This window comes from Equus przewalskii, chromosome 4 (assembly GCF_037783145.1).
Source record: "Equus przewalskii isolate Varuska chromosome 4, EquPr2, whole genome shotgun sequence".
Lineage (NCBI taxonomy): Eukaryota > Metazoa > Chordata > Mammalia > Perissodactyla > Equidae > Equus > Equus przewalskii.
Window position 1 is genome coordinate 34,513,648 of NC_091834.1, and position 25,842 is coordinate 34,539,489.

At 37.3% G+C, this 25,842-nt stretch overlaps 1 protein-coding gene across 2 annotated transcripts in view; it reads left to right on the forward strand.

Moving 5' to 3' along the window:
• The window catches only part of PTTG1IP2 (PTTG1IP family member 2), an 80,697-nt gene that overhangs the window by 41,957 nt on the left and 12,898 nt on the right, over positions 1 to 25,842 (forward strand). The window contains exon 7 of one of the 2 annotated variants that reach the window (XM_070617448.1): positions 20,778 to 20,959. The gene's annotated coding sequence lies outside the window, so the exon portion shown is untranslated. Of the gene's footprint in view, positions 1 to 8,702; positions 9,117 to 20,777; positions 20,960 to 25,842 lie in introns of those variants that run through there. The other variant, XM_070617447.1, reaches the window with a different exon arrangement.

Here is a 25,842-nt window from a genome sequence, read left to right on the forward strand (position 1 = left end):
ACTACATTAATAAAGTTTTAGATGAGACTCACCGTTCTATGTAAATAACTGTTGCAGAGAAGCTTTTATTTTATAAGTACTCATTGTCATCGAAATGTACTGTTGTCAGTCATAACAAGATTGTGCATAAACACTTTTGGAAATGCCATTATAATTCATTTTAAAGTCATTTTGCTTTGCAGAATTTTAGAGCTGCAGGCCTTCATATTTCTTCTAACATATTTACTGTATCATAAGAATTTACACCGATCATTTCATCTGTGTCAGAATATAAGCCCCTTGAGGGCAGGGCAGTATTTCATCACTGTGCCATTGCCGTTACCATGTGTCGTGCCTCACCTCTCTCTAGTCTCCTCTGACTTTTCCTCTTCTTGTTCACTGACATTTTCAGTCACCTTTCATAGCCTCTCTGCTGAAAGTCCAAGACATCATGCCTGCGATCAAAAAGCTTAAAATCTAGTTGCTGAGTCACCAGAAACAGATAATGAACAAGGGAGGTTACTAATAACTTAGAGAATAACTCCACAGTAGTTTCTATTTTAAAACCTTGATTGTGTTTTCATTCCTTTTTCAGCCACAGATAAATTCTCAGTGATATACACAAGGACTTTCACTATTTGGACTCAAGATTTAGGACAAACACAATAACTCTACTGTGACTACTTCCTGTCCACACTTAGCATCTTTTCCCTGTATCTTTGTTCTCACTATTTTCTTTCTGATAAGGGCCTCTTCCACAAATTCTTGATATATGTTTCTCAAGACCCTAACTTTTTTTCAGATCTCATCTTTTTTTTTTTATATTCTTTCTTTTTTTTTTATTGAGTTAATGATAGGTTACAATCTTGTGAAATTTCAGTTGTACATTAATGTTTGTCAGTCATGTTGTAGGTGCACCACTTCACCCTTTGTGCCCACCCCCCACCCCACCTTTCCCCTGGTATCCACTAAACTGTTCTTAGTCCATAATTTTAAATTCCTCATATGAGTGGAGTCATACACAGATTATCCTTCTCTTGCTGGCTTATTTCACTTAACATAATTCCCTCAAGGTCCATCCATGTTATTGTAAATGGAATGATTTTGTTCTGTTTTGCAGCTGAGTAGTATTCCATTGTATATATGTACCACATCTTCTTTATCCTTTCATCTGTTGATGGGCACTTAGGTTGCTTCCACGTCTTGGCTATTGTAAACAGTGCTGCAATAAACATTGGGGTGCATAGGACTTTTGGGATTGCTGACTTTAAGCTCTTTGGATAAATACCCAGTAGTGGGATGGCTGGATCATATGGTAGTTCTATTTTTAATTTTTTGAGGAATCTCCATACTGTTTTCCATAGTGGCTGCACCAGTTTGCATTCCCACCAGCAGTGTATGAGGGTTCCTTTTTCTCCGCAACCTCTCCAACATTTGTTACTATTAGTTTTAGATATTTTTGTCATTCTAATGGGTGTAAGGTGATATCTTAGTGTAGTTTTGATTTGCATTTCCCTGATGATCAGCGATGATGAGCATCTTTTCATGTGCCTATTGGCCATCCGTATATCTTCTTTGGAGAAATGTCTGTTCATGTCTCCAGCCCATTTTTTGATTGGGTTGTTTGATGTTTTGTTGTTGAGTTGTGAGAGTTCTTTATATATTATGGATATTAAGCCTTTGTCAGATATATGACTTGCAAATATTTTTTCCCAGTTAGTGGGTTGTTTTTTTGTTTCAATCCTGCTTTCATTTGCCTTGAAGAAGCTCTTTAGTCTGATGAAGTCCCATTTGTTTATTCTTTCTATTGTTTCCCTTCTCTGAGAAGGCATGGTGTCCGAAAGGATCCTTTTAATACTGATGTCAAAGAGTGTACTGCCTACGTTTTCTTCCAGAAGCCTTATGGTTTCAGGTCTCACCTTTAGGTCTTTGATCCATTTTGAGTTTATTTTGGTGAATGGTGAAAAAGAATGGTCAATTTTCATTCTTTTACATGTGGCTTTCCAGTTTTGCCAGCACCATTTGTTGAAAAGACTTTCTTTTCTCCATTGTATGCTCTCAGCTCCTTTGTCAAAGATAAGCTGTCCATAGATGTGTGGTTTTATTTCTGGGCTTTCAATTCTGTTCCATTGATGTGTGCACCTGTTTTTGTACCAGTACCATGCTGTTTTGATTACTGTAGCTTTGTAGTATGTTTTGAAGACAGGGATTGTGATGCCTCCCGTTTTGTTCTTTTTTCTCAGGATTGCTTTAGAAATTCGGGGTCTTTTGTTGCCCCACATGAATTTTAAGATTCTTTGTTCTAATTCTGTAAAGAATGTCATTGGGATTCTGATTGGGATGGCGTTGAATCTGTAGATTGCTTTAGGTAGAACGGACATTTTAACTATGTTTATTCTTCCAATCCATGTACATGGAATGTCTTTGCATCTCCTTATGTCGTCATCCAATTCTCTCGGAAAGCCCTTGTAATCTTCATTATATAGGTCCTTCACTTCCTTAGTTAAATTTACCCCAAGGTATTTTATTCTTCTTGTTGCGATTGTGAATGGTATTGTGTTCTTGAGTTCTTTTTCTGTTGGTTCATTACTGGATTATAAAAATGCTACTGATTTATGCAAATTGATTTTATACCCTGCAACTTTGCTGTAGTTGTTGATTACTTCTAAGAGTTTTCCAATGGATTCTTTGTGGTTTTCTATATATAAGATCATGTCGTCTGCAAACAGCAAGAGTTTCACTTCTTCCCTCCCTATTTGGATTCCTTTTATTCCTTTTTCTTGCCTGATTGCTCTGGCCAGGACCTCCAGTACTATGTTAAATAAGAGTGGTGATAGAGGGCATCCTTGTCTCTTTCCTGTTTTCAGGGGGATGGTGTTCAGTTTTTGCCCATTGAGTATGATGTTGGCTATGGGTTTGTCATATATGGCCTTTATTATGTTGAGGTAGTTTCCTTCTATGCCCATTTTGTTCAGAGTTTTTTTTTTTTATCATAAATGGCTGTTGGATCTTGTCAAATGCCTTCTCTGCATCTATTGAGATGATCATGTGGTTTTTATTCCTCAGTTTGTTGATGTGGTGTATCACGTTGATTGATTTGCGGATGTTGAACCATCCCTGTGTCCCTGGTATGAATCCCACCTGATCATGATGTATGATTCTTTAGATGAATTGCTGAATTCTGGTTGCCAAAATTTTGTTTAGAATTTTTGCATCTATGTTCATCAGTGATATTGGCCTGTAGTTCTCTTTTTTCGTGGTGTCCTTGTCAGGTTTTGGTATCAGCATGATGTTGGCCTCATAGAATGTGTTAGGAAGTGTTCCATCCTCCCTAATTTTTTGGAATAGCTTGAAAAGGATAGGTATTAAATCCTCTCTGAAAGTTTGGTAGAATTCCCCAGGAAAGCCATCTGGTCCTGGGGTTTTATTCTTTGGGATGTTTTTGATTGCTGTTTCAATCTCTTTCCTTGTGATTGGTCTGTTCAAATTGTCTCCCTCTTCTTGAGTGAGCTTTGGGAGATTGTAGGAGTCCAAGAATTTATCCATTTCCTCTAGGTTATCCTGTTGGCATATAGTTTTTTGTAGTATTCTCTTATAATCTGTTGTATTTCTGCAGAGGCTGTTGTTATTTCTCCTCGCTCATTTCTGATTTTATTTGAGCTTTCTCCCTTTTTTTCTTTGTAAGTCTGGCTAGTGGTTTGCCAATTTTATCTTCTCAAAAAACCAGCTCTTTGTCTCATTGATCCTTTCTACTGCCTTTTTCGTTTCAATAGTATTTATTTCTGCTCTGATTTTTATTATTTCTCTCCTTCTGCTGACTTTGGGCTTCATTTGTTCTTTTTTCTCTAGTTCAGTTAGGTGTGCTTTAAGGTTGCTTATTTGGGATTTCTCTTGTTTGTTAAGATGTGCCTGTATTGCGATGAATTTTGCTCTTAATACAGCTTTTGCTGTATCCCATGTGAGTTGGTATGGCATGCTATCATTTTCATTTGTTTCCAGGTATTTTTTTATTTCTTCTTTAATTTCTTCAATGATCCATTGCTTGTTCAGTAGTGTGTTGTTTAGTCTCCACATCTTTGTGCCTTTCTCAGCTTTTTTCTTGTAATTAATTTCTAGCCTTATAGCACTATGATCTGAGAAGATGCTTGTTATTATTTCAATTTTTTTAAATTTGTAGAGGCTTGCCTTGTTTCCCAACATATGGTCTATCCTAGAGAATGTTCCATGTGCACTTGAGAAGAATGTGTATTCAGCTCCTTCAGGGTGGAGTGATCTATATATGTCTATTAAGTCCAATTGTTTTAGTTTTTCATTCAGCTCCACTATTTCCTTGTTGATTTCCTGTCTGGATGATCTGTCCATTGATGTGAGTGGGGTGTTGAGGTCCCCTACTATTATTGTGTTGTTCTTAACATCTTCCTTTAGGTCTGTTAATAGTTGCTTTATGAATCTTGGTGCTCCTGTGTTGGGTGCATAGATATTTATAAGCATTATTTCTTCTTGATGAAGTGTCTCTTTGATCATTATATATTGTCCCTCTGTGTCTCTCTTTACCTGTCTTATTTTGAAATCCACTTGGTCTGATATAAGAATTGCAACACCTGCCATTTTTTCCTTGCTATTTGCTTGAAGTATTGTCCTCCACCCCTTCACCCTGAGTCTGTGTTTGTCCTTGGGGCTGAGGTGTGTTTCCTGGAGGCAACAAATTGTTGGATCGTGTTCTTTAATCCATTTTGCCACTCTGTGTCTTTTAATTGGAGAGTTCAATCCGTTTACATTGAGAGTGATTATTGATGCATGTGGACTTAATGCTGTCAATCTGTCGCTCATTATCTTGTTTTCCTGTGTTTCTTTTCCTGTTTGCTCTAAACTACCTATTTAATACTGCAATTTCTTATGCTGGGTTTCTTAGATTTTTCCTTATTTATGATTTGTGACTCTGTTCTGTACTTTATTTTAGTGTCTACCTTGAAGTTTGTATTTAGAATCTCGTGTATAATATAGTCTATTCTCTGGTGGTCTCTTACTTACTTGACCAATACTGATTTAGACCCTTTGCTCTTCCCCTCCTAAATAATTATTTTCATTTTTTATTCCAACTCGTCTTATTAATTTGTAGTTAGAGTGATAAGATCGTCCTTGCTTTGGTAGTTTCCTTACCTTTACCCTAATGCTATAATCGAATAATTGCTATCCTGTTCTGGTTCTATCCATCGGTCTCCCTAGTCTGTGGATTGTATCCCCTTTCTCCCTTTTTTCTTTTTTCAGGTATGAGAGCCTTCTTGAGGATTTCTTGTAATGGAGGGCTTTTGGTTACAAATTCCCTTAACTTTTGTTTGTCTGGAAAAGATTTAATTTCTCCCTCATATCTGAAGGAAATTCTTGCTGGATAGAGTATTCTTGGCTGAAGATTTTCATCCTTTAAAGCTTTGAATATGTCACTCCATTCTCTCCTAGCTTGTAGGGTTTCTGTAGAGAAATCTGCTGACAGTCTGATAGGGGCTCCTTTATAGGTTATTCTCTTTTTTTTTCTTACTTCCCTGAGTATTTTTTCTTTATCTTTCCTTTTTGCCAATTTTACTACTATGTGCCTTGGGGTAGCTCTTTTTACATTGACAAATCTAGGAGATCTAAAACCCTCCTCTACACACATTTCTCCGTCGGTCCCTAGATTTGGGAAGTTCTCTTCAATAATTTCGTTAAGCACACTTTCTGCTCCATTTTCCTTTTCCATATTCTCGGGAATTCCTATGATCCTTATGTTCTTACTCCTCATTGAATCCATTATCTCTCAGAGATTTTCCTCATTTTTTTAAATTCTTAGTTCTCTTTCTTCCTCTGACTGGATCCATTCAGCCTGTCTATCTTCAATTATGTTAATTTGCTCTTCTATGGTGTCTACATGGGCATTCAGGGAATCCATATTCTGTTTTATCTGGTCCATTGTGTTTTTCATCTCAAGTAATTCTGTTTGATACTTCTTTATGATTTCAAACTCTTTTGTGAAGTAATTCCAGAACTCGGCTTGTTTCTCTATCTTTCTCTCTACCTCATTGAATTTTTTGATTATAGCTGCTCTGAACTCATTATCACTTAGTTGACCTAATTCCAAGTCCTCAGGACTTAATTCTATGTTTTTATTGTTTTCCTTCTGGTCTGGGGCTTTTATAAATTGCTGGATGGTAGAGGAGTGGTTTTTTCACATGGTGGTAGAATTCGGTTGCAGTTACAGTGTGTTGCCACTAGATGGGGGTCGAGAGTGGCGTGTTATGAGCTCTCCGCCTTGGGGCAAGATGGCTGCACCCACTGGCTTTGCTGGGGGGGAGGGGCTGTTACTCACGTGCCCCGGTCTGGGTTCAGATCAGTTCTGTTCTCTGGTCTCCCAAGGCCCTTGGTTTATGGGGTCCCCGCAGATGGAAGCTTTCCCCGCGTCAGCGGGTCTCCACTGAATCAGCAGCAGGAGTCCTGGATGATCCCCCGGGCGCTCAGCCCCTCCCCCGCTCCTTCCCGACCCACACCGCAGTGATCACAGACTCTAGGGGAGGGAGCAATGTTCTCTCCTACCGTTCCAGTGCCTCCGAGGCTGTAAGTAGGGTTTATGATCTCTGTCTTCTTGGTGTTGTAGGTCTCTAACGAGCTGGCATTATGTTTATTCTCTGAAATTCAGTTCTTCCAATCTTTTCTTGTATTTTGGAGGGGAGAGAATCCCAGGTCAGCTCACCCTGCCATTTTGCTCCGCCCCTTCCTCCTTTCAGATCTCATCTTAAAAGCCACCCTCAAATAAATTGTCTCAGTCTCTTGTAAGCAAATGTTATCTCTTCCCTTTGAATTTCCAGCTCACTTTCCTTTACCCTCTCTCCTGGTACTTATCTTAAGGTAGAAATTGTGTTTTATTTAATAGGGTGCAGAATCTCAGCTCTGCCACTTACTGTTTGTGACATCTTGGGTGCATTATTAACCTCTCTATGTCTCAGTTTCCTCATCTTTAAAGTAGAGATAAAAATAGTTGCTTTTTTATATAGTTGTGGTGATACAAAGAAATAACATATGTGAAGTACTTATAACAGTGCCTAGCACATAGTAAACACTCAGTAAATGATAGCTGCTATGGCAGCACTTCACAGTTCCTGGCATATGGTAGGTATATATGTTGACTTGAATAATAATGATAAAATCGAGTAAATGATGAGTTCATTTTGCTCTGATTCTGATAAGAATGAATGGAGTTAGAAAAAGATAGATCAGGGTAGGATGGATTCAGTTGAATAAACATTTATTGCTTTTTTGCTTTGTGGATACAATGTGAACAAGACAGACAATATCAGGGGAAAATGGGAAATGTTTGTCAAAAGGTACAAACTTCGAGTTAACAGATGAATAAGTTCTGAGGATCTAATGTACAGCATGGTGATTATAGCTAATAATACTGTATTATATACTGGAGAATTGCTAAGAGAGTAGATCTGAAATGTTCTTACCAGCAGAAAGAAATGGTAATTATGTGAGGTACTGGAGGTGTTAGCTAACGCTATGGTGGGAATCATTTCGCAGTATATAAGTGCATCAGATCAAAACATTGTACACAGTGTGTGCAATTAAACTTACACAATGTTATATGTCAATTATATCTCAATAAAGCTGGGGGGGAAAAGAAAAAAAAGACAGGCGATGATCCCAGTGTGGATACAAAAAAAGTGAGAAGCAAAGGAAAATAATTAAAAATTGTGACACTGCTGGGAAGAAAAGAAGAGACTGAAATTGGAGGAAATAAAGGTGAACCTACTTGAGATAAATAGCAAAGCCTTCCTTGAGGGTTAGGGTTTAAGCAAAGACCAGAATATGATAAGGAACCAGCCAGGTGTAGAGTGAGGGGGAGGAACACACTAGGTGGAGGCTCCGAAGCAAGACAGAGCTTGGGGTGTTGGAGAAACTGAAGTTCATTGCGGTTGGAGTGAGCAAGGGGATAAACTGGAGACATTGGCAGGGTCAGATTATGTAGGAATTTATAGGCCGTTAGAAGGAGCTTGGGTTCCACTTGACTTAGAGGGTATGATTTTCAGCTGGGCTTATGTAAAATGTAGAGAAACATTTGGGAATAGGCATCTGAGATAGGAAAGCAAAGCCATGGGGTTGTGACTAAGAATGGAGTCTGAGGAAACAAGAAATAGTCTGTGAATCGGAGGAGCTGCATTGGGGCCTATGAGAGACTATTCTCCTTTGGAGGCCATCATTCTACAGAACAGCTGCTGCCTTACAGTAATGGGCTTTGACAGGAGTTTTCTCAGAGCAGATGAAAAGTCAAGCTGACATGGTGACCTTTTGGAGTAGACGGTTTCTTTTCTGCCAAGTTGAACCTTTTCTGGGAATATTTATGCTGAGTGAGCTCTCTGACCTTAGTGCAGGGTGGGTAAATGCTATCCTTCGTGAACATTCAACTCTTTTCCTTTCATGTCAGCAGAAGGAAATAAATCATTTACGTTAGTTTGGGTAATTGAAGAAGCTTTTCATTCCCAATTTATCCCAGTGTGTGTGACTAATTGGAGTTAATAATCATTATTACCCATGTACAGCTTTTCAAGGGATGAACCATGAGTTGGAAAACATTACATTTCCATAAAAATTGGTGTAATGGCCTTGAACTTAAGCTTTCTAGTCTAAACATGAAACCTGAGAGTTAACCTTGTATTACATTTCCAATAATGATTGTGTCCTTTTTCTTTCAGGCTTCCTTCAGGATTTTAATCATCCTTACAGCCTCTTTGAGAATGATTGAACTTCCAAATTCCCTTAAGTTAAAATTTTAAATTCTGTTGAACATTTTTGTAAAGTATTTCATTACTTTTACCTTATTACTTGTGCAATAATTTGAGATCACAAGGGTTGAAAAAGCTCTTGAAACAAGACTTTATGGTTAGTTTAAAATTTTTTTAAAGTTTTGAATAATCTCCTTCCTGGCTAGTTTTACAATCTTAATATTCTTCTGTTTGAACATAAAGTGGTATAAAGATAGAATGTTCAAGCACCTGATGTATAAATTTATATATGGCATAAGGATTGGAAGCCACAACCTCTGATTATGTCTGACATTGCTATTTTCTTATCAGTGTTACCAGACAATAAATAAATACTCTGTCTAATTTTGTCTACGTTTATTATTACCAAAAAAATGGTCCACTATTCAAAATCTTCCCTACAATAGTAAATTTGAGGTAATGATTGATATTATTAGAATCTGTGTTTATGAAATTTTGAGTGGATCAATGATAATATATTTTTAGTGCTGTAGTTACTTTCAAATAAAAGAGGTGAAGACTCTTAACATTTTAAGAAAAATACTAGAGGATTTTTTAATAGAACAAAAATATGTCAGACTAGTTTCAATACCAAATAGTTTTTTCACTAAAGTTCAGTAGTGTTCTGATATATTCATTAATAAGTATGTTTCACCAATTTTTTTAAACTTCTACCTGTTAGGCAAAATTTGGGAAAAGAAGGCATAAACTTATATTTGATATTGTCACTACTTGCGGTACTTTGATATAAAACCAATATGGCTTTAGTTGAACTTGGGGGGGGATATGATACCAAAATCTGGGGAGAAAATGATCCATTATCATAATGGGGATGACTAAAACAATTCTGCATATATTTAAAAGTCTTCACCCCAAGATACGAGGCTGGAATTAGCTAGGAAAAACCAAATTTGTCTAAGTTGAGGTGGCTGTAACCCCAGCAAGACATATCTTGCACTGGATCAGAGATTGATTTTTATGCTAGGCAGAAAATTTGACTTTGGTCAAATAATTGAAACAGCAATGCAGAAATAAGTCATCTCTTTTGTTTCTCCAAAATCCAAGAACTTCCTCTGTCTTTTCCCCCATGAAGTAAAGGTCATCTGGTCAGCAGAGGCTCTCTCCTGTCTGTCTCAAGTTGTATCTTTCCACTTCATCTCATTTCCTGGAGTTTGTCCTTACTTTATTCTGCCCCGCCCCCCAGGTTTTCTGAGGTATCATTGACAAATAAAATTGTATATATTTAAAGTGTACAATATGATGATTTGACATATGTATACATTGTGAAATGATTACCACATTGGATTAATTAATACATCCATCACCTCTCATAGTTACCTTTGTGTGTGTGGTGAGAATGTTTACGACTACTCTCGTAGCAAATGTCAAATATAAAATACAATGTTATTAACTAGAGTCACCATACTGTACATTATATCCCCGGAATTTATTCATCTTATGACTGAAGGCTTGTACCCTTTGACCAGCATCTCCCCATTTCCCCCACACCCCAGAGATGATAACCATCATTCTACTTTCTGTTTCTGTGTTTGGCTCTTTTTTTTTAGATTCCACATATAAATGAGATAAGGCAATATGTGTATTTCTCTGTCTGCCTTATTTCACTTAGCATTATGTCTTCCAGATTCATCCATGTTGTCACAAATGGCAGGATTTCCTTCCTTCTCATGGCTGAATAATATTCCATTGTTATATACACTTTAAGGTGGATACGGAACCTCCCTGTGGAAGGAGTGTGCCTTATAGGACTCTCAGTTTGCCTTTATGGATTTTTTGGTGATAGGTTTTTCAATAGCTTTCTTGTGGCTTATACATGCCCTATGACCCAATCAGCCTCATTCTTTAGTTGGAAATATGCCGCTGGCACTAAGATAAAGTGAACAGACAGATAGAGACCCAGAAATTCAAGTTTTACTAAACTTGCCACAGACTGGAGCTTTATTCTCATAATTCGAGGTAAAGATGGAGTGCCTATATGTAGAAAAATTAGGAAGAATAATGAGAAGGAGTACTTCTTTGACTATTTATAAGATTATATTCATTTTGTGTCATTCTCTACATGTGGCCATTTTACAAACAAAAATCTCATTAATTGATGTCTTTGAGGAAGTTTCACTTTTTCTCACCTTTCACCATAACAAATTGCAATTTACCTTCGTAGTACATAGTAATTCAGTATAGACTGTGTTATCTTCTGTAGAATGTTATATCACCTCCAATAAACTGAGAAAAAATCATTCTTTACACAATCTGAGTATGGCTCTTGATTTATAATCATGTAAAAAAGAACTTCTATAAATAAACATCAAAGGAAAAATAAAATATTTAGCCATATTTTATTTATTTTATTGTAATTACCATATAATTTTTAAAATTAATTTCTTAATTACTGGCTCTAATTAGTTCATTTTAGAATCTACCATAGTTCCGTATTGACAAAAATCATTTATTGACTGGGTTTTTTTTCAATTTTTGTCTCAATTGCTTATTTTGTATAGCCAGATTGAATCATTACTGATATGTCATAATTAAAAAATGCACAATACTACATTTAAAGGAGTAGGGATTTTGGAGTTGTTTGGCGTTAAATGAAATTATGAACGACCTTGTTCTTTATGCTCTGTTTGACTTTTTTTTTCATCACCTATCAGGGAATGTAAAAAAAAGTAAAGTGCAACTCAGCTGGCTGTCTTTGAAGAATAACAATTTGACATGAGAGTAAGTTGATAGTGTAGTAATAAGGTCTGATGATAGCCTTCCCAGGAGATATCTTATGCAAAAATGATGGAGGGCTGCCCATCACTGCACACAGAATGCTGACATTCTTGACTTTATTAGGAAAGCATTTATGTTTTGCACCTGCTCCAGTATATGAATAGCTGTCATGTACTCCAACAAAAGAGAAGAAAAACTGTCACTGTGATTTGAGAAATATGCCTTGGCATAAGAAAAAGCAAAATATTTTGAGCACTTAGAATTTGTTTTTCTTGCTCTATTATGCCTAGTTTCTACAGTGAATTATTTAAGTGATGTTAAATAGTACTAGAATTTTCCTATTGCGTTCATCAGTATGACTTCATCGTTATAGAAAGCTCTTTGAATTATTGAAGAGAGCCTGTGTGCAGTCTTTAGGAGTAGGGGGTTGTGCATTTATGATTACTGAATTTTCGATGGTATGTAACAAAATGAAACACCTAGATAAAATGTAAATGAAGTCTTTACAAGTATATCAGTAAGACAAATTTAAAATTGATAAAGTTAAACCTTATTCCTAAAATTCCACTAGTTAAAATAAAGCAAGTAAAACAAAGGAATAAAATCCATATTGAAGTTGATTATTAGAGAAACAAAAGTTTCTTATAGGTTTTTAGTTTCCCGACAGGTTGACTATAAAGCCAAAGCCTTTAGATGTGTTAAAAAATATTGAAATCTTATTGCTTTTTCATGATAGTTTTATTCTTAACTACTACTAATCTACCGGGTAAAATTATGAAGGAAGCTGTCAGATCTCTTTTACATTTATGTTCTCCCAGCAGCTGTTTTCTCTCGTGGCATTTTACATGCTGATTTTTCTTCTGCTACTGTCTTTCAATTTTAACTTTCCACTTAAAAATATTCAAGAGATTTTAAGATCATACACACATGTGCGCATAGTGTGTATACATATAAAGTATAGCAAAATATTAATGTCTCTGTTAACAAATGCTGAAATTAAGTACCAAAATTAATTTTCTCCCTTAAGAGAAATTATTCCCTGTTAGAAATTATTCACTTATTTCAGTGCTGCTGATATTACTTAAAATACCTTGGACCTCTTCCTTTGAAATGTCCTTAAAAACCTGCAAAACATTTAAAATATATCAGTGGTGGCAGGTCATCATTCTTTGTGGATGGTTGAGAAATGGGAACAAAGATTTGTTTTTGAAGTATCAGAAAGATATTCAGAGCCATAAGTGATGAACAGGTAATTGATTGTTTTAGATAATCCACTTTTGGTCAAAGTCAGGGATCGGCTAGGAAGAACTTGTGTGTATGGGAAAGGAAAAGTGAAAAAGCAGGGAAAAAACTGACTATAATAACAATTTGAAAAGAAAAATCCAAAATGATTTCAGCAGTCCTTGCAAAAAGCTTTGACTTCTCCATGGTGACTATTTTGAAAGAATGCAATCGTGTGGAATTACTGGCAGCCCGTGAAGCACTGAGATTTCATATGATTTTTATTTATACTTCCAAGCTCATTATATCCATATTGGGATTTAAAGTGAACAGCATGTAAATTAGAACTGAATCTGATTAAATCTTCCTAAGGCTGTTCCACACACCTAGCATAAATCTGGCCAAAACCTTACTCTCTACCTTATGCTATCTTGTTTGATTCCTTTTTTCTTTTGGCTTGAGGAAGATTTGCCCTGAGCTAACATCTGTTGCCAATCTTCCTCTACTTTGTATGTGGGCTGCCACCACAGCATGGTGACCAATGAGTAGTGTAGGTTCATGCCCAGGGAACCAGGCCTGGGCTGCCAAAGTGGAGTACGCTGAACTTAACCACTAAGCCACTGAGACTGGTCCCCATTCTGTTTGATTCTTACTGTGGAGACGTTTTCTTAGCTTTGTTGAGTTTCTGAAAACTCTTGTTGCATAGATAATGCTGAATCAAGATAGCTCCAGGAAATGCAGGCTTTGGATAGAGGGAGCAAAGTAAATTTAGAAAAGAGGGATTGGTGAGCCTGAAGTTGAGTGGTTAAGTTCCCATTCTCCACTTTGGCGGCCCAGGGTTTCACCAGTTTGAATCCTGGGCGTGGACATGGCACCACTCATCAGGCCTTGCTGAGGCAGCGTCCCACACAGCAGAGCCAGAAGGACCTACAACCGGAATATACAACTATGTACTGTGGGGCTTTGGGGAGAAAAGGGAAAAATAAAATCTTTAAAAACAAAATTTTCCTTTAAATGTGTCTAAAATCATGCAAAAAAGAGGTTATTGTGTTAGAAAAAAAGAAACCAAACTTCCCTGTCAGTGAAATTAAACAATTCTGGAGAAAAATGCTTTCTCAACTGTATAACAGTAAACCAGAAAAAATTTGTGTCTGGTTATAAAGTTAAGGATAGATTTCCTTTGTAGCACCCTTTTATTTGGTTCAAACACTTCCAGTGATTTCCAGCTCAAATGTTTACTTTGTTTATCACTCTGTGAAAATCTCAGTGCACATAAGAGTGTATTAAAGGCAGACTTCTAGTTATCTGGAAATCAGATATTAAAACCATAGGGAATCAGGTTGCCTGTTTAGGATGGTTTTGTGTCCAATGTTTAGTTCTAACTAACAACATTTGAGACTCTACTATGTACAAAGCATTCTAAGTTGTTCAGAATAATTGCAATTACAACACCGCATATAAAGATGTTACATAATGCCTAGGGCGTCATGCACTTTAGGTACAAATTCTAACTAATAGGATATTTTCATGTCCTCTTGCATAAACTTACTGCTCTAGCCTATAGACAGAAGTTATTTTGTTTGAAAACACAATTACAACAGAAAAAAATCAGTGGAGTGTTCGTAAACATCCGCAATTGCCAAGATGGTTTTTTTGTTTTTGTAGTTTAGAAGAAGAGAGCAGAAGAACAAAACATCTGTGGTTCAAGGTGCTTAATCAAATGCCTCTCATTCTCTCCAATTGTCTCCTCAAAAATAACTGGCAAAGTTTCTCCAAAAGAGCCCTCAGCATTCTGTAATCTTACACATTCTGATTTGTTGCTCTAAGGGAAAAACAAGGGCTAGAATTGCTTTAGGAGAAAGAACCATTTACAATATTCTATAAAATTGAGCCATATTAAGTACAATCTTATGAGATTGTTATCATATTTTACTACTTGGTATATACTTTTTGCAGTGTTATAATGTATACCATTTGATAAATATATGTATAATTTTTTTTTTTTAAGATTGGCACCTGACCTAACAAATGTTGCCAATCTTCTTTTTTTCTGCTTTTTTCTCCCCAAATCCCCGTGGTACATAGTTATATATTTTTAGTTGTAGGTCCTTCTAGTTGTGGCATGTGGGATGCCACCTCAACATGGCCTGATAAGCGGTGCCGTGTCCTCGCCCAGGATCCAAACCAGTGGAACCCTGGGCCACCAAAGCAGAGCGTGCGAACTTAACCACTCAGCCATGGGGCCGGCCCTATATATAAATTTTAAACATGGCATTTTGCTAACTTTTGTAAAAATATTGACCCTCAGATTCCTTAAACAAGAACGTAACTTTTCCCATATTTTTCCTTTGGGGAAAAAAAGAATAAATTTGAATTATTATTGTTAGCTTACATAATAACAAGAATAAAATTTTGTCTCACTTTATGTTAACAAAGCATTGTCACAATCTTCAAACCCAATGAAAGGCTTTTTTCTTCTTTCCCCATATCCCTCTCCCTTTACCTTCTTCATTCTTTTTTTCTCCCAGTTTTATTCAGATATAATTGACATATAACATTGTCCATTTAATATTAATATTAGTATACCATATAACGGTTTGATACATATGTATATTGTGAAATGATGACCACAATAAGTTGATATCCATCACCTCACAGTTACAAATTTTTTTCTTGTAACAAGTTTCTATCATAAATCGATGTTGAATTTTGTCAAATGCTTTTTCTGCATCTATTGAGATGCTCATGTGATTTTTATCCTTCATTTTTTGTTATGGTGGTATACATCCCATACACCAGTGTCAAGTGGGATTTATTCCAGGCATGCAAAGATGTTTCAACATCTGTAAACCAATCCTTCATTTATGTTTGTCTAGTTCACCACATGTCCCAATTTGCCAAACACAGTCCTATTTTATGCCTGTTGTCTTGGTGCAATTAAAAATAGAGCCCCCTCAAATAAGCACATGAAAACATGTTCACCATCATTAGTGATTAGGAAAATGCAAATTAAAAGCAAAATGAGATACCACTACACACTCCGTGGAATGGCTAAAATTATAAACACTGATCATAAGTGGATGGAACTGTAAGGATGTGGAGAAGCTATACTTCTAATACATTTCTTTAAAGACTGTAAAATGGCGCAACCACCTTGGAAAATTATTTGACAGTTTCTTAAAAACATAATTGCACCTACCATACCACCCAGCCATTCTACACCTAAGTGTTTACATAAGAGAAATGAATACATAGGTCTATATCAAGACTTTTACATGAATGTCATAGCAGCTGTGTTTGTAGTAACTCTGAACTGGAAACCCAAAATGTTCAATAGGAGAATGGATAAACAAATTATGGTATAGCCATACAATGGAATACCAATCAGAAATTAATAGGAAGAAACTATTGATACACACAACATGTAAGAATCTATGTGAAAGAAGTCAAACAGAAAAGGTCGTAGTATGTGAGTCTCTTTATATAAAATTCTGTAAGAGCAAACTTGTGACGGAAACCAGATCAGTGGTTGCCTGGGGATAGGAAAGGGAGATGAAAGGAGACATTACAGAGACAAAAGAAAACTTTTCAGATGGTGAATATGTTTATTATCTTCACTATGGCAATAGTTTCACAGGTATATGTCAAAACTCATTAAACTGTAAATTTAAATATGCACAGTTTATTGCATATCAATTATACTTCAATTACTCTGTTAAAAAATAATGCCAGCTTTCACTCTCAAAATCAGACATTTCAGTTTGAATGTTGGTAATATTCTATTTCTTAATCTGGGTGTTGATTTCATAATTTTTAATTTGGGTATTGGTTTCATAGACTTATTCAATTTGTGAAAATCTACTTATACCGTGTGTACTTTGCTGTTTACATTATACTTCAACCAAAATTTTCCCCCCAAAAAGCCTGAAAGAATCCCTGAGGGAAATGTGCAGAAAGTGTCCCAGTTGGACAATAAATTATAGGATGATATAATTATAAATTATAAAATTTCTTTCAGAGAAAACTAAAATTTATAAACAAGTTGCAAAAAGCCACAAAAATAGTAAATATTTCAGTGGCGACTTCAGCTACCTTTTTCTTTCTTGAAAAATCTATGTGCTTTCTGGTGCTTTTTAGACCAGTGAAAGAACTGTCCTCCCTTTAATGAAGGTTTACTGTAAAAACAGCTAATCAGCCTTATTTACGGTCATCCCGTATACGTTCATATCATAATTCCTTATGATTCACATTAGATTCCTTCAGAGCCTAAGAATAATATTCATTTCGGTACTTACAGCAAATTTGGGGACACAAAGCAACTGACCCTCGTCAAGTTAGTGCAGGGGTACCAATGTGGTCTTTGGGACAAGGAAGTGTAATAGAAAAGGATTTTAAGGAAACAAAAGACCTCCCACTAAGTGAAAAATATAATTCTGGTCATAGAATGAAATGACCAGTAGAAGAAAATAATATATTCATCAGCATTTTGAGATACAGTGAAGACTTAAGAAGAAAAAATGCAGACATTGATGTGGATTTTTATGTATTTTGGTGGCAGCAACTCGGTGGAAATCTTTTTGATATGGAAGATTTTTGATTACCAGAATAAAAAGAACAAAACAAGTCTTTGATATTACATAGCAATTTAGTTTAGAAATTGATTAATATTATGAAATAAACTTACTTTTAAGTAATGCAGCTTATAGCATTTTAATAAACCCTCCCCAAAGATTAAGTTATATTACTATGATGCTTTACACACAGTAGGCCCTCAAAGTGGTGCAGACTAATTTCAGTTCATAGACAGTTTGGGGGAAGGAGAGGGAGGGAGAAAGTGGTAGGGCAGACAGCAAAGAAGAAGAAAAAGGCACAGCAGAGCAAGAGATGGTGGAGAAACGCACTGTAGGTTTCTAAAAGAAATCATTTCCAGGAATCTTCAGCTGTTACTCGTTACTTTGGGCTCCTTATAGAGTGTAAAACATTCTGTTGGTTGCCTACTCAATATCTATTTCCCTACACACGTGTACTGAAATGACCCTGATTTTGTACTTGAGGGAGGCAACGCAATTCCCAGACCAAGAGGGTAAATCCTAATTGGTCTATGGCACTCTCATTTTACTTGCCAGTAATTGTTTTAGAAGGGACACATGACACAATTCTGACCAGTCATCAGTGAGAAATCTGCTGGAAGCTTCTAGGAAAGGCTCACCCTTAAATAAGACACAAGAAGGACACCTTCCTCTTTTTCAGTTGGTTAATATTGTATCTACGTGTGATTCTCAGAGCTACTTCAGCTACTTTCCTGTCAAGAGATAAGTTTGTGGAAAAAGTTGATACGTTGAGAGGGCAGATCTGACAATTGGAAAGAACCTAGGTCCTCACTGGTGTCATTGAGCCACTAAATTATCCAACCCTGAGGTTGCTACTAACAAGCCAAGTGATCTTGAAGATTTATCTGGGCCTCAGTTTCCTCAACTATAAAATGAGAAAGATAAATTTTTGACTTGATGCGTCTGGGACCCTTCAGCTCTGTCATCATTCCGTGGTTCTCACGATCCCTAAACCATTTCACTGAAGGTACTGACACTTGTTGCTGGTGAAAATACATAACCCGGAGAATGAAAACCTCAGTGAGCTATAACATGATTTTTCACTGTAATTTTTAGGAACATGAGTGTTAAAAGTTGCCTAGGGCGAAGCTATTAAAAGACTTCCAGGCATTCCAAATATCAAAAGCTGATATGTGCTCAGGGTTGACATAATGTGAGAAATAATTGGTAAGAAGCTCAAGTGCGTGGCCAGTAGCAGAATCTAGGCTGGCACTCCAAACATTCCTCTTATTATATTGATCACAATATGAAAAAAGAGATGGACTATGCCAGGCAATCTCGCCTCACCCATTTTTCTTTGGACCAGTATACCTTCATATTAAAGTATTTTGTAACTTGGTGATTTTCATGCTACTCTGACTTTACAGTTTTGAAATTTCAGCTTAAATGAAATTTTCTTTTGTGCCAGTAGGTCACAGGGACTATTCTATCCCTTTTGCTTTCTGTGGTGTTGCTGCCACTACCTGTTAACTTACATCCAATGTTTCAAAGCCATTTTCTCTTGGCATGGGTTTGTTAATGATGTTTCAGAAATGCCTGAACTTTTAATAATTTACTGTTATTTTCAAGGCAAAAAAAATAAAGAGGAGTTCTTGCACCAAATGCAGTTTCAAGTTAAAGGATCTCCAAGGCCTTATCCCACTCTTGAGAATCCCTGCGAAGTAAACATTTTCCCAAATGGAATTTTTTCCACTTTCAAAAACAGCTATTAGTATTTCCGACTTGTTGAGAGAAAAGGAAGTTTTTTAGTCTTAATCCATCTACAGTCAACCTTGCGTGTAGGCAAAGCAGCAGTGATTTTCCGGCTTCCTGGGATGCTCCCCTTAGTCCAGCACCTGTGTGTGAAATGCTTGCATAAGGCAGTTGACCACCGTCTGAGATACAAGTCTCCTCTTCTCAAGTAGAGAAAGGATGGATAAGAGTGATCTCTCAATATTTTATCAGGATCAAATGTCTGTGAATCAATATGATATGAATTCAGAAATTAAGGCTATTGTACTTTCTGCCATAGAAATCAAATATTTGATAAGTCCCTATAATATACAAGATACTCTGATTTTATTTCATGAAAAAATTAAAATGTTATAGCCAGAAAATTAAGCCAATAAAAATGTAAACATCACCTTGGAAACCCTGGACAAAGACAGCAAGTGATAGAGATAGTGGTGGGAAGGGGTCGGGAGTAAATCCTACAATTCATGGCTAAAATTAAGGGCTACCTTAGTGTCACATCTATATAATGATAGTAAATTGAATGATTTTGATATTAATAAAAGCTACCTGTTTATAAAGGGCTTAGAATTTTGTGAATTTTAGCACAGCAAATATAAACATGATTTGGGTATCTTAATATTCTCACTTAACGCTTTTTAAAAAGTGTACAAACTCTTTTGGTCTTAATGGTTCTAAGATTGCAAATATCACAGTCAAGAGACCAGCTTTTCCCCAAACAGCGTTTTCTCTTTTGAAGTAATGCTAGAGAAAGCTAGCCTGTTTTCATTCTCCTGCCTCATCTCCTCTCCTTTGTCTTTTGCACAGACGCCCTCTACTCACAGGCACAATTCCACCTTTGTCTCCATCCATTCGTAAGTTCCTCAGACTCTCTGCAAGCTTTTCAGAATTAACTCATCACACTAGAACTGGCTCCCTAGGCTGTTCCCTCAAGCATCTGTTTCTGAGGAGGCTGCAGCCTCTGGTGTGCTTTGGAGGCCTGGGTGCTCCTGAGCTAGAGCGTTCTTTCTCCTCCCCCCTTCCATGATTGGCTTGTCCATGGATACAGCATCTGCCTCAGTTGTCCTGTCTGCCTTCTCACCTTCCTTACCTGATAGTGATGCCCCTCCTCCTGAGATCAACCAGGTCCTGCCAGGCCATCCTGTAAAACAAGTCCTCAATATCGTAAAACTCAGAGCCAGGTAAAATGTCCCAGCATTTGATTTGGGCTGGCCCCCCAACCTAAACACCCATTCCTCCTTTCTAGCAACAGTTCCAACTTTTGCTTAGGATCCAGCCTTCCCTCATTTCAGTCTGAGTAGACTTGGTGAGCCTCTGTTTAAGCCCTAGGGATGGATTTTGGGACCCAAGATATCCTATTCCCACAGTAATTGCTTCAGAGGTGGGAATGTGACCTAAAATGACCCAAGCAGAGAAAATGTCAGGACTTCTCCCTGGAAGTTGTAGGATAGTTGCTCCCTCTTCTTTTGTTAAATTTAAAACTTAAAAGTTGTAACATAAGCAGGTTTAACTCTAACATTTGCAGGTCACAGAACAAGAGAACAAACGGAAACCTATATTCTAAACATAGAACTATATGCTTAAATATGTAAAAAGTATAAAATCAAATGCAATGTTAAATACAAATTATTCTTTTCTCCTACCTAGACAAATATATTTTCATAATATAACCCGTATTATTTTTATCGTATAATCTCTGTAACCTCAGATTCCTGCAGCAGAACGTGGCTGGATGAAAAGCTCGCACACACTGTGGCCCAGCTCCTTCCCTTCTCCCTCCTTCTCAATTCTGTACCAGAAGAGAACTCGTAAGCCATGTGTGAACAACCCCACCTGCTCATCCAAATTCCATACACACCATCTGCAATCAGCTAACTCTTGGACCCAAAGGTATGCACTTGAGCAGTTTAGTTCACCCGCAGGAGGTTGGACTCAAAGAAGAGGTCTACTCAAGGCTGAGAACTAGCTTGGAGATTTTTGGCAGGGGATCCTTGGGTCCATGGTGGCCAGAGTGTGATCTAGAGGGGTGAGAAAGTTCCAGGGTAGTACGTGCCTTTGGCTCCAGAGGCTCTTTGCCCCATGGGGAGGACATGGCTGGAGGAGAGTCAGAGAAGAACTCTGTATAGAATCAGGTCCGGGGAGGGACGCTTTCACCTGGATTTAAGGATGACGCTTAGCTGCAGGCAACTAACTCACAACCGTGAAGGTAGGGTCTGTCTTAGAATAAATCCAGCACAGCAGAGAAGAGCCCAGTCAAACCAACAGATGGAGAGAACTGGGTTATGATTACATTGTGTAAGTCTCCACACAAGCCACCTCTAAAACCAACCCTCTCCTGGGACTGTCTAGTTTTATGAGCTAATTTATTTGGTTTTTGCTCAAGCCAATTTAGGGTGAGGTTTCTGTCACTTGCTGACCAGAAGTAAATCATGTCTGATAGGCTTCTTGATGGTGTTGTGTGAATGACTCATGTCTGGGCTGCTCTGCTTCCTAAGACTGTAGATTAACCTTGATCTAACCAATGTCTGCGAGTGAGAGAGCTCCCTCCGCCCCCTCCCCTGCACCCTCGGGGGATGGGGATCTCTGTCTAGCATAAAGTCTCTTCCTCGTCAGCCGCATTTTGCCTAGGTCCCAGCCTGCCTCAGACCTACATCCTCGTTTACAAGAGAAAGGAGCTATAAACTGCCAAATAATAATCCACTCATGAAAGTATTGCTAAATTGTGACACTCCAAAATTGGGCCAATTGAAACTATGCTACAATGTGATAAACAGCAAAGAAAAGACTCAAACAACTTACTGAACTCTATAGTCTTGAAAGCATCAATTCTTCGTCATCGGTTTCTTTAGGAAGGGCAGTCCAAATATGTGGGAATGAAATAAGTACTACTATTTTGGAAACTGGTTCTTCTATTTATTGACAGCTTGTGATCAAAATTTAAGAAGTATATGTGTACAGATAGCTTTATTTCTTACTCCCCATCTCCAATGGCCTGTCTGATTTTAGGACCAGTTAATAAAATTTCAGCTCAGAATTCTGGTCCCTTAGCAGAGATTTTAAACCCCACAAATTAACTTTTGGAGGTCATATGGAGAACTACATGATAATAAAGGGAAAATCATATCATACTTTATAAATTTTAGTTGACATATCACTATGATCCCTATGAAATTATGCCCTAACGAAGTGTGTGATTTTCTTTAATCAAGAAAAATGTTGAGGAAGAGAAATCATACATGTGGATTTTTAAAAGTGAATATCATGACATACACTTTAACATAAACTTTTTTGGGTATTAGCCCCAACACAGCTCATCTCCAATTCTCTAAGAAACAACTTCCCCTCTCCTATAGACGGAGGGTAGGTCTGCTCTATTCATACGACTACGTGAATATGTTTCCCCTCCATCCCTTCACCTTTGACCTCAGAGAGGAAGAGAGAAGGAAGGAGGAGGGAGCAGGAATAAAGCTGAATAAAGAAACAGATGAGAGGCCAGGAGGGCCCAGAAAGAGACTCACCACACAAAGTATGAGTGATGGCCAGGATCTTGACGGCCTTCCAGTTCCTCCTTCCACTCTCACCTGAGGCCCACTTTCAGTTTCTGCCTGTTGGTTCTGAGAGACTCCCCACAGCTTTCCAGTAAAATGTTTTTTTTCTTTCCTCTTTAGGCTAGCTCAAGTAGGTTTTTGCTACTTTAAATGGAAATTCTTAACAGATACTTTATGAAATTTGTCTCCTAACTTCTGTACAGTCATGATTTTCAGCTCATTAAACTTTAAAGAAAATGTCGAGTGATTGTTTTTGGTCTGAGCATATCCTGCAATTCTGCGATTCTGTCACTTGAACAGGAACTTGCTCCTCTGCTACATAAGAAAGTTCTGTTTAAAGCAGTCATTTTCACTGTGGGTAATGTGAGTGGTGCAATTTGCAATGGTCTTGGGATTTTAGGATAAAGAAGGAGCTTTCCCCTGAATTTCTGAGTAATAATTAGATTTCTAATCAATTGCTAAAGTCCATAGTGACTCAAATCATCAGCCAACTTGAAGATATTGAACTTTTTCCCTGTTAGTTTTAACGGTCTCTATTTACTCTGTGTTTAAGGGATTCTAGCACACATTGAAGTTGTCCTTGAGTAAAAGAAAAGAAACATTTTCTCTCTGCCTGTTTTTTTCTAACCTTCATTAATCCCCCAGGCCTTTTATTGAAAACAAAACTTTTATAAAAAACTTTCTATCATTTAAACATTCATATTGGTTTGATAGGGCTGCCATGACAAAGTACCACAGACTACGTAGCTTAAACAATAGCATTTTATTTTCTCACAATTCTGAAGCCTAGAAGTTCAAAATCAAGGCGTCGACAGGGTTGGTTTCTTCTGAGGCCTCTCTCCTTTACTTGTAGATGGCTCTTTTCTCTCTCCGTCTTCACATGTTGTTTCCTTTGTGTGTGTCTTCTTATAAGGACATCAGTCATATTGGATTAGGGCCCACCCTAATGACATCACTTAACCCTAATTAGCTCTTTAAAGACCCTATCTCCAAACAGTTACATCCTGAGGTACTCCAGGGTTAGGACTTCAACATACTAATTTTGGGGGGCACAATTCAGCCCATAATGACATTTAACCAGTATTTTTTGAGTGCCTAATATGAGCTGTGCTAAAGATTGGGGACAACTATGAAAAAGAAAAGTCCTCTTACCCATCCTTATAAAGGCTCAAATCTTGAAGGATGAGTTATCTTTAGAATAGTGTTTAAGCCTCTGTGACAAAGAGACCCCAGATTAGAATAGGTAGAGATTTCTGTCCCACATTAGAGTCCTGAGGCGTCAGCCCAGGCCCACAGCATGGTTGTGCCATCTTAGCTCGCGCTTCCTCTCTGGGCACAGGATAGCTTCTCTGGCTCTCAACATCTCCTCCACATCACAAGTGGCAGGAAGCTGGGAAAGAGAAATGCACACTCCTTTTAAGGGTTTGACCTGGAATTTTCATTTATTATTTCTGATCAAAAGAGAATCATAAATCCACAGGTGGCTGCAAGGAAGGTTGAAAAATGTGGTATATATCTAGGTAGTCATGGGCCTACCTAAAACACGATTTACTGTGGATAAAAAGGCAAATGGATATTAGGGGACAATTAATGGGAACAGAGACCATAAACAGGCAATGACCTTAGATGGTGTGGTAAGTGATAAAGGGGCGCTATGTGTAGAAGCAGCACAGGCTGGCATCAAGAAAGAGATGAAAACAGATGGAGAAGCCCAGAAAAGTGGGAACCAGAGGCCAAAGACCAGACACAGGGCAAATGAGAAGTTGCCTGGGTTCCTAAAGTTTTTTAGATCCTGATTCTAATTCCTCATGTTATGGGAGCACTTTCTTGTTCCTTGTTTTGTTAGTCCTAAATTGCTTATAAATTCGGGTTTTAGTTTGTTTTCAAAGTGACTTTCCTATTTACAATGCCCACTTTCCTGCCAAACAAGTACTTGCTTTCAACCAACAATTCAGAAAACTGGTCTTATTACTTACTCTAACTGGAAAGTAACTGCCATAGCAAGTGGGAAAGAAGTCAGCTCCATAGTTGCTTGAAAATATATATTGATATTTTAACTGTGTGACCACAAAATTTTTTATTTTATGTACATAAAAAAGAAGGTATGTATAAAAGATGCTGAAAGTTATTGGTAGGGCTTGCTGTTAAACCTATTAAACCCTTCTGTTTTTTAGCAAAACATCTTTTTAAAGAAATAGTCCTCATGGAAAAGGTTTCACACATATTAGAAATTGCTATGACAGGATTGTATAGTTTTTTAGCAGTAAGGCTTTCCTATATAGTATGATAAATATAAGCAAAATATCTCAATCAAAATTCTTGATCTACTAGTGGTTGTTGAAAGCCATAAAGCTCAGGTGATCTCATAAAAGCTTAAAAGGGAAATTCACTTATATTATACATTTCCTAGATAGATTTATAAATGATGGTTTATAAAATACTTGTAGTTAAAAAGAAATATGAGATTGCAAAATGTGTACACTCTGTAATCAATGTCAATGAAAATTCACCTGAGACTGCTAGATTTTGCTTATGGACATTTGGACTTTGGCCACTCAACATACAGGAAGCACTGGGATGCTCCCTAACAGCACTATAGTTTCCCTTGGGAAATTACTCCTTCTACTTTGGAAAATACTTTTTGTAAAATATAAATGCATGTGCCTGCCCTCCCACTATGGATGAGAAAAGGGCCTTTGGAGGCTCTTTCGGCCAGATCCTTTCACTCAACAACCAGGTGAAACTGGAGGCCAGCACTTGATGTAAGCTGGGTCAACTTAAAGCTCACTGCTGGAAATTTAAATATTGAATAGAGAGAAAACAAAACTGACATTGGTAGGATTTGCTCATTCCTGCACTAGCACTCTGCATATTGAACCGGGGCCTAGGCCTCAAAAGATGTGAATAAATTCCGTGAGTTCCCATATAATTCCATTTTCCTTAAATTCAGCAGATTTGATTTCCATTGTTTTCAATCCAAAAGCCCGGATTCGCCTTCTATCTACTGACTTATAAGTTGACCATGTTTAACTATGATATCAAGACTAAAAACACACACAGGCACACACAATAGCAACCTTACAACCTATGAAGGAACTTGAGCAGGAAGTGCCAACAAGTGAAAAGACAGACAAAAATGGAGACGTGTGAATAAAGGTGCTACACAGTTTTCTCGAATTTTTCAAAAATCCTTACAAACAGGATAATTATCCCCAATAAAAAAGA